Source organism: Ovis aries, chromosome 18 (assembly GCF_016772045.2).
Source record: "Ovis aries strain OAR_USU_Benz2616 breed Rambouillet chromosome 18, ARS-UI_Ramb_v3.0, whole genome shotgun sequence".
Classification (NCBI taxonomy): domain Eukaryota; kingdom Metazoa; phylum Chordata; class Mammalia; order Artiodactyla; family Bovidae; genus Ovis; species Ovis aries.
In genome coordinates, this window is record NC_056071.1 from 59,833,404 (window position 1) to 59,845,504 (window position 12,101).

A 12,101-nucleotide genomic window follows, 5' to 3' on the forward strand; every position below is an offset into this window, starting at 1 on the left:
CCAGTTTTCAAAGAATTATAATACAACAAAATATACTGGAACTATGCAGCTCATAATTTAATCTGCTTTAGATGTGACAGAAGTCACCTGAAGGGCTGTATTTAAGAGCCATCAACTTTGGAATGTCTCACCTGTAGAAGGCAAGTCACTGCAAAATTAACGGCTCTTGGCTCTCACGGAGCTGCTGTTTTTGAAAATAGAAAACGCAAACCTTCTAAAAAAAAAACAAAAACAAAAATAGCTATACCTTAACCAAATTTGCTACGTAAAGAGGTAAATATCGTACCCCAGAAATGCAAGCACACCTATGATCAAGACCATAATGCATTTTCAAATAACTAAAGCCTTTATGCATGTGTTTAGGGGCTGGTTTAGAGGATTCTCTTGGAGGCTCCTCTCACATCTTACAGAGAAGCCCATTGGTGCTCCTCTTACAAACCAGAATGCTTCCTTTGTTTTAAATATTTTAAAAAAAAGAGAGAAAAAAAATCTGTTAGGCTGATGCCAAGTGGCCTTTGGAAATGACTTTTTCTGGGTAGCTTTCACAGAAATTGCAGTTGAACTTTATTGAAATGCTGGTTAATGGGGTTCTGGATGCTGGAATTCTAAGCCTTCAAGACAGGAAACCATCTGGCGGTGCTGAGAGGTTTGATGGGCGCTGGTTGGTGCGGGTGCTCTTAAGTCAAGAGCTCTTGGGCTCTGGGGCTGTGATCTGCTTCTCAAGTAACAGGCTTCCCAGGTTTGGTGAGATTAGAAAATTCCCCACAGAATCCCTCTTTGGCGGGGTGGGTGGGGCTTTAGCACATCCCAGGTAGAGCTAGTGGTGAAGAACCCCTGCCTGCCAATGCGAAGATCGAGATGCGGGTTCGATCCCTGGGTTGGGAAGAGCCCCTGGAGGAGGAAATGGCAACCCAGTCCAGAATTCTTGCCTGGAGAATCCCATGGACAGAAGAGCTGGGCAGGCTACAGTCTATAGGGCTGCAAAAAATTGGTCACGACTGAAGCAGTTTAGCACAGCACACGCAGTGCATGTTAGTCTAATAACAACAGTGAAAGTCCTGCAGCATTTAGCTTCCCCCAGTCAGTGTCTCTTAAGGACCTTGTTTTATTACCTTGCAGAGCAAAGATTCTGAAAAACACATCTTGGATTGCTGGTCCCAATCCTTCCATTGCAAAGATAGCTAATATGCTGTCTTCCCATTGGATGATTCCTAAACTATCAATCATCTTTTTTTTTCTCTTTCCTTTGTTCAGTATGTTCCTTCTGAGCACCTAGTCTGCATCTCAGAGCGTTCAGATCACGATGTGTGTAATGTGGGCAGCCCAGAAGCCCAAGGTTTGAAAGAGCCACGGTACGGGTTTACGTGTGTTAGGTAACATTAAGAAGTGGTAAGTAATATTTAATCACCCTGTCTTTGAAACAACAATAAGATCCCCACTTTTAATGTGGATTGCATGCTTTATTTGTGAAATAAACTTGGCCTTTTTTTTCTGTCTGGTGTCATATGAGTCATCCGTTCATACAAAATAGCTTGAAAGTATTTTGAAATATAACCATAGTTTGTTCTCTGAAGTTTAGAGAAGTCACATGAAGTTTAGAGAAGTCACATGAAGGAGGTTCCAGTGTTTCTTAATCGTCAATTGCTGAGTCTCTTCCATGCCTGTATGAAGAACTTCCTTTCTTCTTCCTAGGAGAGATGAAAGTTTACTTTTTTCATCAGCTGAGTCCTTCTAGACGGGAAAGTTAAGGCACTCAGGAGGACAGGTGTCAGAGCACTTGGAAGACAGGCTAATGCCACGTGCAAACTCTGTCTCCTTCTCTTGGGTAACCCGTTTTTTGTGCATGTTTATTAAAAACTGACTTCACCAGACCCTCTTGAAGCTAAGAGTGACCATGTGATGTAGCTCTTGCTGGTGTAGTCAGAGTCCCTGGCAGAATGTCCATCTTTTGACCTTTACCATTCTTTTTTTTGTTTTATTTTTCCTGTCTGGAATGCAGATGGAGTATTTGGAAGTCATGCAGCCTCCTTCCTACCAAGAGACAGTATGCAGGAGAATGGAAATCCACACATTAAGAATGGCCTGGTAGGTGGAAGGGAGACAGCGGGATCCTTCATGGCTGTTCAGAGTCACTATCTTAGTCCTGAATGGTCTATGGACAGACTGTGTTCATGTTTTTATAAACTGCAATTGATTGTATTCCTGATGGATATGAATATTTGTTCATATCTTCCATGGTCACTGTTAATCCTCAGTTGTCAATATCTATTCATGTCTCAGTGACCCCAGCTAGGTATTGGAGTGAAGGATCCATGCCTCATTCATCTCTGTCTGTGGCACAGAATGGATGTTGACTAAATGCTGTTTGTCAGGAGAATTGAATTCTTGGATATCAAGGTCCACACAGATGTAAATGTCCTGTGTTTCCACCTGGCGGTTCTTTTCTCTTTTTTCTTTCCCTTTTCCTTTCCCTTTTGTTTTCTTCTCTCTCTTGTGTCTCTCTACCTCTTTCTCTTCTTAGAAATGAACTCCTTTTTTAATTTATATGAAATGTTCTGGCACGGATCCTGGTACAGAGCCATATATATATATATATATATATATATATATATATATATACATACACATACACACAAGCGTGATCATGTTTATATATATGATCAAGCACAGCAAGTGAGGGGCATTTCTAGCACATTAGTTATATAACAAGCTTTATAAATGGTTTTGGGTTTCTTCTAACTACCTCTATTGCTACCCTGATTTGGCCTTTATTGGAGTAAACTATTCTGTCTATGCTTGTGGTCTCACTGCAGATTTTTCTATCCAGTGGGAACCAGAAATAAAAAAACCAATGCATTTAAAATGTGAGATGTGGAAAGGAAATAGAACAGTTTCGGAGCTGGCTTCCATTGCCTTATAAATATAGCATAGTTACTTGAATTCCATAGGAATTAAACCCTGATCTTTTAAAATGCATGCAAATTTTTGCAGAATATATATGAAGAAGTCACTATAACTGTTGAGGCACTTCGACTCCCTTGATAAATGGGACTTCCAGACCACACTTTATTGAGTCTCTGATTTTTAATAATTTGAATCCTGCAAGATTTAATTCTGCATAATTCTGGCTGAAATCAGCTTTTGATTGAGTTGTAATGGCTCTGTTATTGTAAATATCTCTGCATGCTAATGTCGTGCTGGAATTCAATAATATTTAGATGAAATTTTTCGCCTCGAGCATTATGGAAGCAAGATTTAGAAAGTCAGGAAGTTTGTGTCAAAGTGACATCTATTTCGGGTAACCTGCAACATTTTTACATGCAATAAATGGTCATCTCAAGACATGATTTAAATAATTATGACTCCTCAGTGTATACGTGTGGGTCAATTATAATATGTATATAATGTGAATAAAATATGGGCTTCCCAGGTGGCTCAGCAGTAAAGAACTGCCTGAAATGCAGGAACCGCAGAAGACATAGGTTCAGTTCCTGGGTCGGGACGATCCCTTGAAGGAGGGCATGGCAACCCACTTCAGTATTCTTGCCTGGAGAATCCCATGGACAGAGGAGCCTGGTGGGCTACAGTTCACAGGATTTCAAAGAGCTAGACGTGACTGAAGAGACTTGGCATGCACGTAACACATGAATAAAATATATGAACATTTAAAAAACATGTTTAATTTCACCTTGCAATATTTCCAGATACAGACATCAGTGACTCAGCTGAGGATGAAGTGATGAGACCTGGGACCTCAAAGACGGAAAGGCAATATGAAGCTGGGGCGGTGATTTGGGCTTAATCCTGGCACTGCTGTTGACTCCAGTGGTGAATAAACTGAAATTTCAAGAAATTTACTTAAAGTCTCTGAGACTCAGCTTCAGCTGCTATAAAATCAAATAACCAAACAAATAATAGTAACATCCTCATCATCTATCTCTTCATTAGAACAAGAGCATCTTGAAGAAGAGCCATTTGTTAGTATACGTCATACATGGGAGCTCCAAGAGTATTTGTTGAGTTAAATTGAAGGTTCAAGTATGAAATTACACATTCAGTCCTCTCACTCAATCCTATGAAGTAGGAATTATTACTATGCCCATTTTGCAGAAGGATAAATTGAGGAACACATAAGTTGAAGATTAGATCAGCTAACAAGTAGAGGAATTGGGACTTGAACCCTGACAGTCAGGCTCCAGAATCTGTGCTCCTAACCCTTGTGATGTGTTACTGATGGACACAGCTTCTTCGGCATTTCTTCATGTAAGAGGTTGAGTCTAATTCTGCTCCTCCAGCAGGGGCTGAAGGACCTTGAGCAGATGGGTGATGAGGCTTTGCTGGATGGTGAGGAGAGTGTTGCTGGAGGCTGAAGGAAAAGGCACCCAAGTTAGATGTTGGCAGACAGGTGAGTGAAAATAATGTTGGCACAAACATGGAAAACAGAAAAGACACATAAAATCCTGTGCATCTGACTAAAGACTTCTCCAGGCAGAATGCTGAAAGTACCACCTGGCTTCTAATGGGCTTTAATAAAGTACAAAAAGAGAGAGATTAACTAGAGACAAACCATGCAGTTTTTGAGCAAAATTTAGAAGAAACAGGACAGTGTTTTTATTCAGCAAAAAAGTAAGGAATTCTCAAAGTAAGAAATGGTTTCAAGGCAAAGAACAAATCCAGAGCTCTCCCACTAAAGCCTAATCTGAGTAGAGATCTTAAGGGTGTAGCTTTAAGGACCTCTCCATATCCACTTTTTGAGAAGTATCATTTAAAAATGTACCTAGTAAAATTTCTAAGGATATGCCTTGTAGAACTTTTCAACTAGACCAAAGGCTTCTAGGAAACTGATGGGGCATTTTTTTCAGAATACTCTGACTCTCAGCCCAAGGTGGAGTCTTGAGGAAAGAGATGTGAGTATGGTTTCAGTCTAGTGATGCAAGCCACAGTAAGATTAGTAGAAAACCCACAATGTTTTGGGGAGAATTCTATTGATGGAAGCACTGCCAACTTGGACAAACCAGGACAGGGACACTATAAAATGAAAAGAAGTCTTGGGACAGTCTGTATTCTACCCACCTACTATGGGCAGAAACTTACTGAGAAGGCTGCTTGGCTGCAAATATGAGCCATTTCCTATGGAAAATGAAGAACGGTCCCACAGGGAGAACCATGAACTTTGGAGGATCATTTCCAGGGAGCTTTACTAGACTCTACTCAAGGAACTGGCCATGTGCACCAGGCTGGATTTTGGAATTACTATAAACCAGGAGCTGCCAGGCATTCCAGTTTTCCCCCTTTTTGGAGCAGGCATGCTTCTTGCAATGATACTCTTTATGTCTTATCACAGTGAATTGGGTGTGTGGAGGAGAGTAGATAACTTTTCACTTTAGTCCACAGATCATTGTAACAGAAAGAACCATATTTGAGGGACTGCATCCAAGGAACCTCATGTGTACCTGAATTTGATTTAGATAATGAAATATCGGACTTTAAGGCAATGCCCAACTGGGATGAGACTATAGGGGTCTTGGGGAAGGAGAGTATACTTCTCTTGTGTGAGGGATATAAATACTTTGTGAACAGGTGTCAGACCAGGAGAGATTAAAGATGGATTTATTAAATTGCTTTAAATTCTCCATGGGGAGGAGGGATCTATTTTATCTCCCCTTGAATCTGAGATGGATTGTGAGTGCTTTGACCATTACGTGTGATGCTCTCTGCCTGTTCTAGACCTATCCCTTGATAGGACTGGAATTCTTGGAGCTCCAAACTGGAGAAATCACATGGGGAGATTCTAAGACCATGTGGAGAAAGAAGAGGGATCTGCCAAGCCCAGAGGTCCAGTGGTTCCCCATCAATGTGGCAGGCTTGTGAGTTCAGCTACATTGAACCCCTCAGACCAGAACAGTCTCTATCTGAACACCACCAAGTGACCCAAGTCAATATCCTCTGAAACAAAAGAATCGTCAGCCATGCCCTGAACTCCTGACCCTTCTAAAGAGTGGGATATAATAAAATGGTTGCTATAAGGTGCTAAGATTTGTTGTGCCGCCATAGATAACTAGAATTACTACTGGTCTCCCACGTCCTTGTAAATTACTATGATCATTGAGGTGATGTGCTGCGTGCTAAGTCACTGCAATCGTGTTCGACTCTTTGCAAACCTATGGACTGTAGCTCGCCAGGCTCCTCTGTCCATGGGATTCTCCAGGCAAGAATACTGGAGTGGGTTGCCACGCCCTCCTCCAGGGGATCTTCCCGACCCAGAGATTGAACCCGCATCTCTTGTGTCTCCTGCATTGGCAGGCGGGTTCTTTATCACTAGTGCCACCAGGGAAGCCACTAAGACGCTGCTGCTGATTCTGCTGCTGCTAGTTAATGGTATCTTCTAACACCAAGTTGCCCCCACCATGAATATGTACAGCATCTATACCAAATGCAGCTTCAGTTTGCTTTTTAACCATTGACGTTGGAGGTGGCGACATCATTCAGTCTTGATTATGGCACAATATGGGACCAGAGAAAAAGTATTACTCTTCCCGGGCAAGAACTCTGCGGTGCTCAACGTAGGCCTTGCTTCCAAGCTAGGATAAGCCCAGTGTTACTCGCCAGCCTTCACCTGTAGTCTTTCATATGCCACAGTCATTGTTGGTTTTCCTGCCTCCTCTATTAGACAGAGAATCCCCTGGAGGGCAGCTGTGTCTTTGCCTGAGTACCTCCCCCCTCCACCAGCCAAAGCTAATATTAAGTAGGGTGCTTAGTAGGTGCTCGCTTCCTTGTTGGCGGAATGCATGAATGAGCAATGGGCATTTGGAGAATCTTTCTACTGTTTTGCATTTCAGGTCTGCCTGCAATTTAAAGGGCACAGCTGAGCAGAATAGCACCTTTTAAAAGCTTCTGTTGCAGGTCTCAGGTTGACCACTTTCTTAGAGAAAAAATCTGGCATTTTACAGTAATGATAACAGAAAGACATGATTGGTAACAGCAGCATTAAATCCAAAAGCTAATTGCTTTGACCATCAAATAGTGCGAAGCCTCGCCGGACATTTGGTCCAGTCCAAAATGTCTATAACACATTCAGGCCATACCAAAAGGTCCTTGACATTTGGTCCTGTCCAAAACCATTTGGCATGGACCAAAGATGTTTAGGGATGTTTTAGACGGCGCCAGATGTCTGATAAGCACGTGAGATGGTGTGTGACAGGCAGACAGGTCTCTGGCTGAAATTCTAGATGACCCTCAATATTTTGGTTTGGTCTCTTCTCTGATGCAGCTTTCTTATTTATAAATGTATCAGAAGACTATACAGACCAAAGGAGATAACGGAAGCATTTTATAAAGCTACTTTCCCTTCAAGAGGTGAGAGAAATCCAAGTTCCCCAGAAACCTTAATCTTGCCAATATCTTCAGCCTGAGAATACCTAAAATTATGAAAATTGCCTAAATTAAGCTTTATTTTTGTCCCTCCCACTCCCAGTCCCTCAGTCCAGTCACCAGTGGAATTACTGATGGGTGTGTGTGCTAAGTCACTTCAATTGTGTTCAACTCTCTGCAACACTATGGACTGTAGCCCTCCAGGCTCCTCTGTCTGTGGGATGCTCCAGGGAAGAACACTGGTGTGGGTTGCCATGCCTTCCTCCAAGGGCTCTTCCTGACCCAGGGATCGAACTCATGTCTCTTGCATCTCCTGCACTGGCAGGTGGGTTCTTTACCACTAGTGCCAAACCTTGAAAAGCTCATTACTGATGGGGGTCGTTTATTAATAACATGAATCAGAGAGAAGACATAATACATATGAGAGGAGGGTGGGGTAGAGTGAGTGAACACAGGTTAGATTTCAAGGGGGCCTTGGCGAATATGCCTCCTAAGCTAGACATGTGGCGGGTGGAGAGATAGAGGTGTGGGACACAGAGGAGCCTCGCCTAAGGTCACACTCATGATCTGAAGCTGAGCCACGCCAGGACCCCGGTCTGCAGCCTCACCACCACACAGAGGTCAGCAGGCTGTTTTAGTGGAGAGCCAGGGAGTAAATATTTTAGCCCTTGAGGGTCTCACAGGCTCGGTTGCAATTGCTTAGCTCTGCGGCTGGAGCATGAAAACAGCCACAGACAATGTGCAAATGAAAAAGCATGGCTGCGCTCCAACAAACTGCTTTCTTGCACACTTCTCAGGCACTTCCTGCCCAGTCCTGCTCCCCTTCTGCCACACCTCCATTTACTGCACCGGCACCCCTCTCCCCATCCCCCGCTTTTTTCCGGGTAGTCATGGCAATCTCTTCTTGGTGATGGGAATGCTAATGACCCATGTTTTGAATCTGGCCTTGTCTCTTATGCCTTTGGGTGAGTTTTGTACTTGACAGGCTTCTGTTTACTCCTGTGTAAGTCAAGGAGGGTGAAGGAAAACTTCAGGACGGCTCAGAGAAATTCATGGTCCTCTGCTTTATGCATCTCTCTTTTAGGAATTCAGGGAGCCAGAGAGCTCTGAACTCCTTCCTAGGTCTACACGCACCATTGTGTCTGGAGCCGGGGACTTAACTTCCCTCAGACTCAGTCTCCGCATCTGTAAATGGGGATAATAAATACACGGGCTCGTGAGATTTTGGCAAAGATAAAACGAGATGGTGTTTGGGAGATGGATAAACTAGAGTTTGGAATTAACAGAACATACTACTTTACATAAAATAGCAACAAGGACCTGCTGTAGAGAAGACGGAACTATATTCAATATCCTGTAATAACCTATAATGAAAAAGGAGTAAATGTATATGTATATATATATATGTAGGTATGTATAGCTGGGCTTCCCAGGTGGTGCTAGTGGGGAAAAAAACTGTTTGCCAATGCAGGAGACATAAGAGACGTGGGATTAATCCCTGTGTTCAGTCCCTGGGTTGGGAAGATGCCCTGGAGGAGGGCATGGCAACCCACTTCAGTATTCTTGCTTGGATAATCCCTGGGACAGAGGAGCCTGGCGGACTACAGTCCATGGGGTCACAAAGAATCAGACACGACTAAAAAGACAGCATGGACATAGCGTGTGTAACTGAACCTGTTTGCTCTACACCTGAAACGGATACAACATTGTAAATCAACTATACTACAGAAAAAAATTTAAGAGGTGGTGTTTGCATTCTTTACAAAACACTGAGACACTATGGAAACGAGAGGTTTTGTAAAGCAAATTAGTGTATGTACTAGAGCTACCTTTTTGAGATCTCCTGGGGCTTTCCGAAATAATGTGCTACCATCGACAGCTGAGGAAGCAGGCATAGTTTTGTTCAGTGCGAGCCTGGTCCACCCACGTGTGAGCAAGGACTGCAGTATAGCAGGCGCGCCGTCGGAGCGCATGCTCACCTCACCGTCAGCTAAAGAGCACAATTTGTTCCCTGAACATTCTGTTGTCTACTTTTCTTTTTAATTTATGTGTTGTTATTAAACAATTACTTTTGCAGACTGTTGATCAGAGTGTGTTTGCGTTTCTAATTGAACATTCTAATAATGATGTTTTTACTTTGCTTGGTTTTTAAAGGTTATTATAATTTCTATAAAGTTTCATAAAACGTGGCAGCCAGGAAAGCTTTCATGGAAAAACAAAATGCATTTACGGAGACGCTGATGCTTTCTTGCAAGGCTGTTGGAAACCGTATTTTGCAAAATTATAGCGCAATTTACATCTTTGGAGCTGAAGGGAAGTTAGGTTCCTTCTCAACTGGCAAATCGGTTTAAGAGGCAACCCGAGGGCTGTGCCGGGGGTTCTGAGGCTGTGTTTGGGCTCAGCGGGAAAGGGCTCCGTGATGGATCGGTACATCCTGGAGGCGTGCGTCAGTGCGTGCGCACGTGTGCGTGTGCACGTGTGCGAGGGCGCATCAGCGTGGTGCAATCTCTACTCACTCCCTCACCTTCCTTTGGACAAGTAGGGAAGCACTTTTTGAAAAAATATTTTTTGGGGAATTTGTTTTTGGCTGGGCTGGATCTTCGTTGCTGTGAGGGTGTTTCTCTGGTTGCCGTGAGTAGGGGTGACTCTCCAGCTGCGGTGCTCCGGCATCTCATTGCGGTGGCTCCTCTCGCAGAGCTCCGGCTCTGGGATGTGCGGGCTTCAGTAGGTGCAGGACCTGGGCTCAGTAGCTGTGGCTCCCAAGCTCTAGAGCACAGACTCAATAGTTACGGCACACGGGCTTAGCTCCTCCACGGCATGTGGGATCTTCCGGGGTGAGGAACCAAACTCACGCCTCCTGCATTGGTAGGCAGATTCTTTACCTACCAGGGAAGCACCCTGATGGGAGGAGAGAATGACTTGCCCAGGACCACACTGGCACTACGCGACTGTCTCAAACCCTCAGTGTCTGTTGTTTGGTCAAACGCTCATCAAACTCATCGCCTTGCCCATTATATGAGGGAAGAAGCTCTGTCTGTGGTTCCCTCCTGAACTGGTCTCCTCTGCTCATCTGTGTGTAAGAAACAACTGATTCCGCTCATTATCTCCTCCCCACAGTGATGGACCTGATGAAACATGCCCTTGCCAGGACCTTTGATCAAGAACGTCCGTAATTCAGATGATGACAGCTGTGATGGCCAGTAGCGTAAAAACGCCTGGGGAAAGCAACAACTGCAAATGCTCCAAGGGATTCTTTATTCTGCTTTTCTCTTGATTTTCCAAATTCCCTACTGGTAGGTCTTTTATTATCAAACAATTAGCTTAAAAAACTTAATGTCCCCCAAAGCCCACTAGAAATTGTGTGGTCTATTAATAAATATAATATTCTGTTTTCAAATGAGCTAGTCATTGGCATGGGTAGAAACTAAACGCCTGTTTTGGACATGCAAACTTTAAGCAGCACTTTCCCCATCAGCCATAGTTCCCTGAGATCTACAGCGTGTCAGACTTAGTTCCATGCATTCTGGGGGACACAGTGACAGCAAAGAGGTGGCACTGACCTTGGGGAATGGAACCGGATCAGAGAGAGGCAGTAACGTATGAATCCTGGAAAGCTGAAAAATTAAGAACTAAAGAGATGTTCATAGACCTACTTTTAATAAAACCCAACCAAACCCCCAAAGACACGCCATAGAGTGCCAGAATGCACCTTAGGGCTCATGCATGTCAGCTATAATTTGAATCTCTAACTCAAGCACGCATGGGGGTTGGGGGCTGCTCTCTCTAATAGGTTATCACAGGATAGAGTTTAAAATACCACTTGAGTCATAACCTCATCTACTTAGAGATCCAGAAAGGGTTCCCAGGGCTGATCAGAGACCTGATTTGCAAATTACTATAAATTAATGTAGTTATAGCTGGGACATGAATATATGCTTGGAAATGCTCATATAGTGCATAATATATGCGTGTCTTAAGATGATAATAGTGGTAATTTCTAAGATGACTTTTCCTCTAGCTGGCACCTTTCACCCTGTGATCTTGAAGTCCTTTACAAACACTAATTAATTACATTAATTTTATCATAAAGCTTGTTCATTACTGTACTTTTATTATAAGCCCTTGCCAGCTCAGATTTAATGCGACACTCACTGAAATTCTGCTCTTTGATATTGCTAAGAATCCGTGCAGATGTTATATATGCTTTTATAGGCTTTTTCAATTGTACAAATAATGGATGAATGATTACTAAGTCGCTTCAGTTGTGTCCGACTCTTTGCGACCCTGTGGACCGTAGCCTTCTCTGACCGTGAGATTCTCCAAGCAAGAATATTGGGGTGGGTTGCCGTTTCCTCCTCCAGGGGATCTTCTTGACCCAGGGATCCAACCCGCATCTCTATGTCTCTCCAGCATTAGCAGACGGGTTCCTTACCACTAGCGTCACCTGGGAAGCCCCACAAATAATAGTTAATAAAGGCTATTTCCTTTTCACATGGGGAAGTACAAAGGCACATCAAGTGCCATGACTGTGTCTAGATCACAGTGTGTACAGTGTCACGGTGGCGCTGTGCAGGGGTCGATTTCAGCTTGAATACCAAACTGGTGGACTGAGAATATTTGTCTGGTGCTTTCGGTTAACAAGTGTCCTGAGCCATATCCAGGACTGGCGAGAACAACTGCTTTGACCAACTTGCCAGGACACAGGTGAGGAAATTGGGCAATGTTGGCTT

The 12,101-nt window shown here is 43.5% G+C and overlaps 1 long non-coding RNA gene across 2 annotated transcripts; it reads left to right on the plus strand.

Annotated features, from left to right (window-relative positions):
* The first annotated feature begins 1,654 nt into the window (after nucleotides 1-1,654).
* Nucleotides 1,655-11,530, plus strand: LOC121817127 (uncharacterized). Of its 2 annotated transcripts, XR_006056905.1 has the most exons (4): nucleotides 1,655-1,825; nucleotides 2,000-2,085; nucleotides 4,296-4,405; nucleotides 10,489-11,530. It is a non-coding gene; the product is annotated as an uncharacterized LOC121817127 (long non-coding RNA). The 2 variants fall into 2 exon arrangements; XR_006056904.1 differs by lacking the exons at nucleotides 4,296-4,405; nucleotides 10,489-11,530 and adding an exon at nucleotides 3,705-3,857.
* Nucleotides 11,531-12,101: the final 571 nt, after the last annotated feature.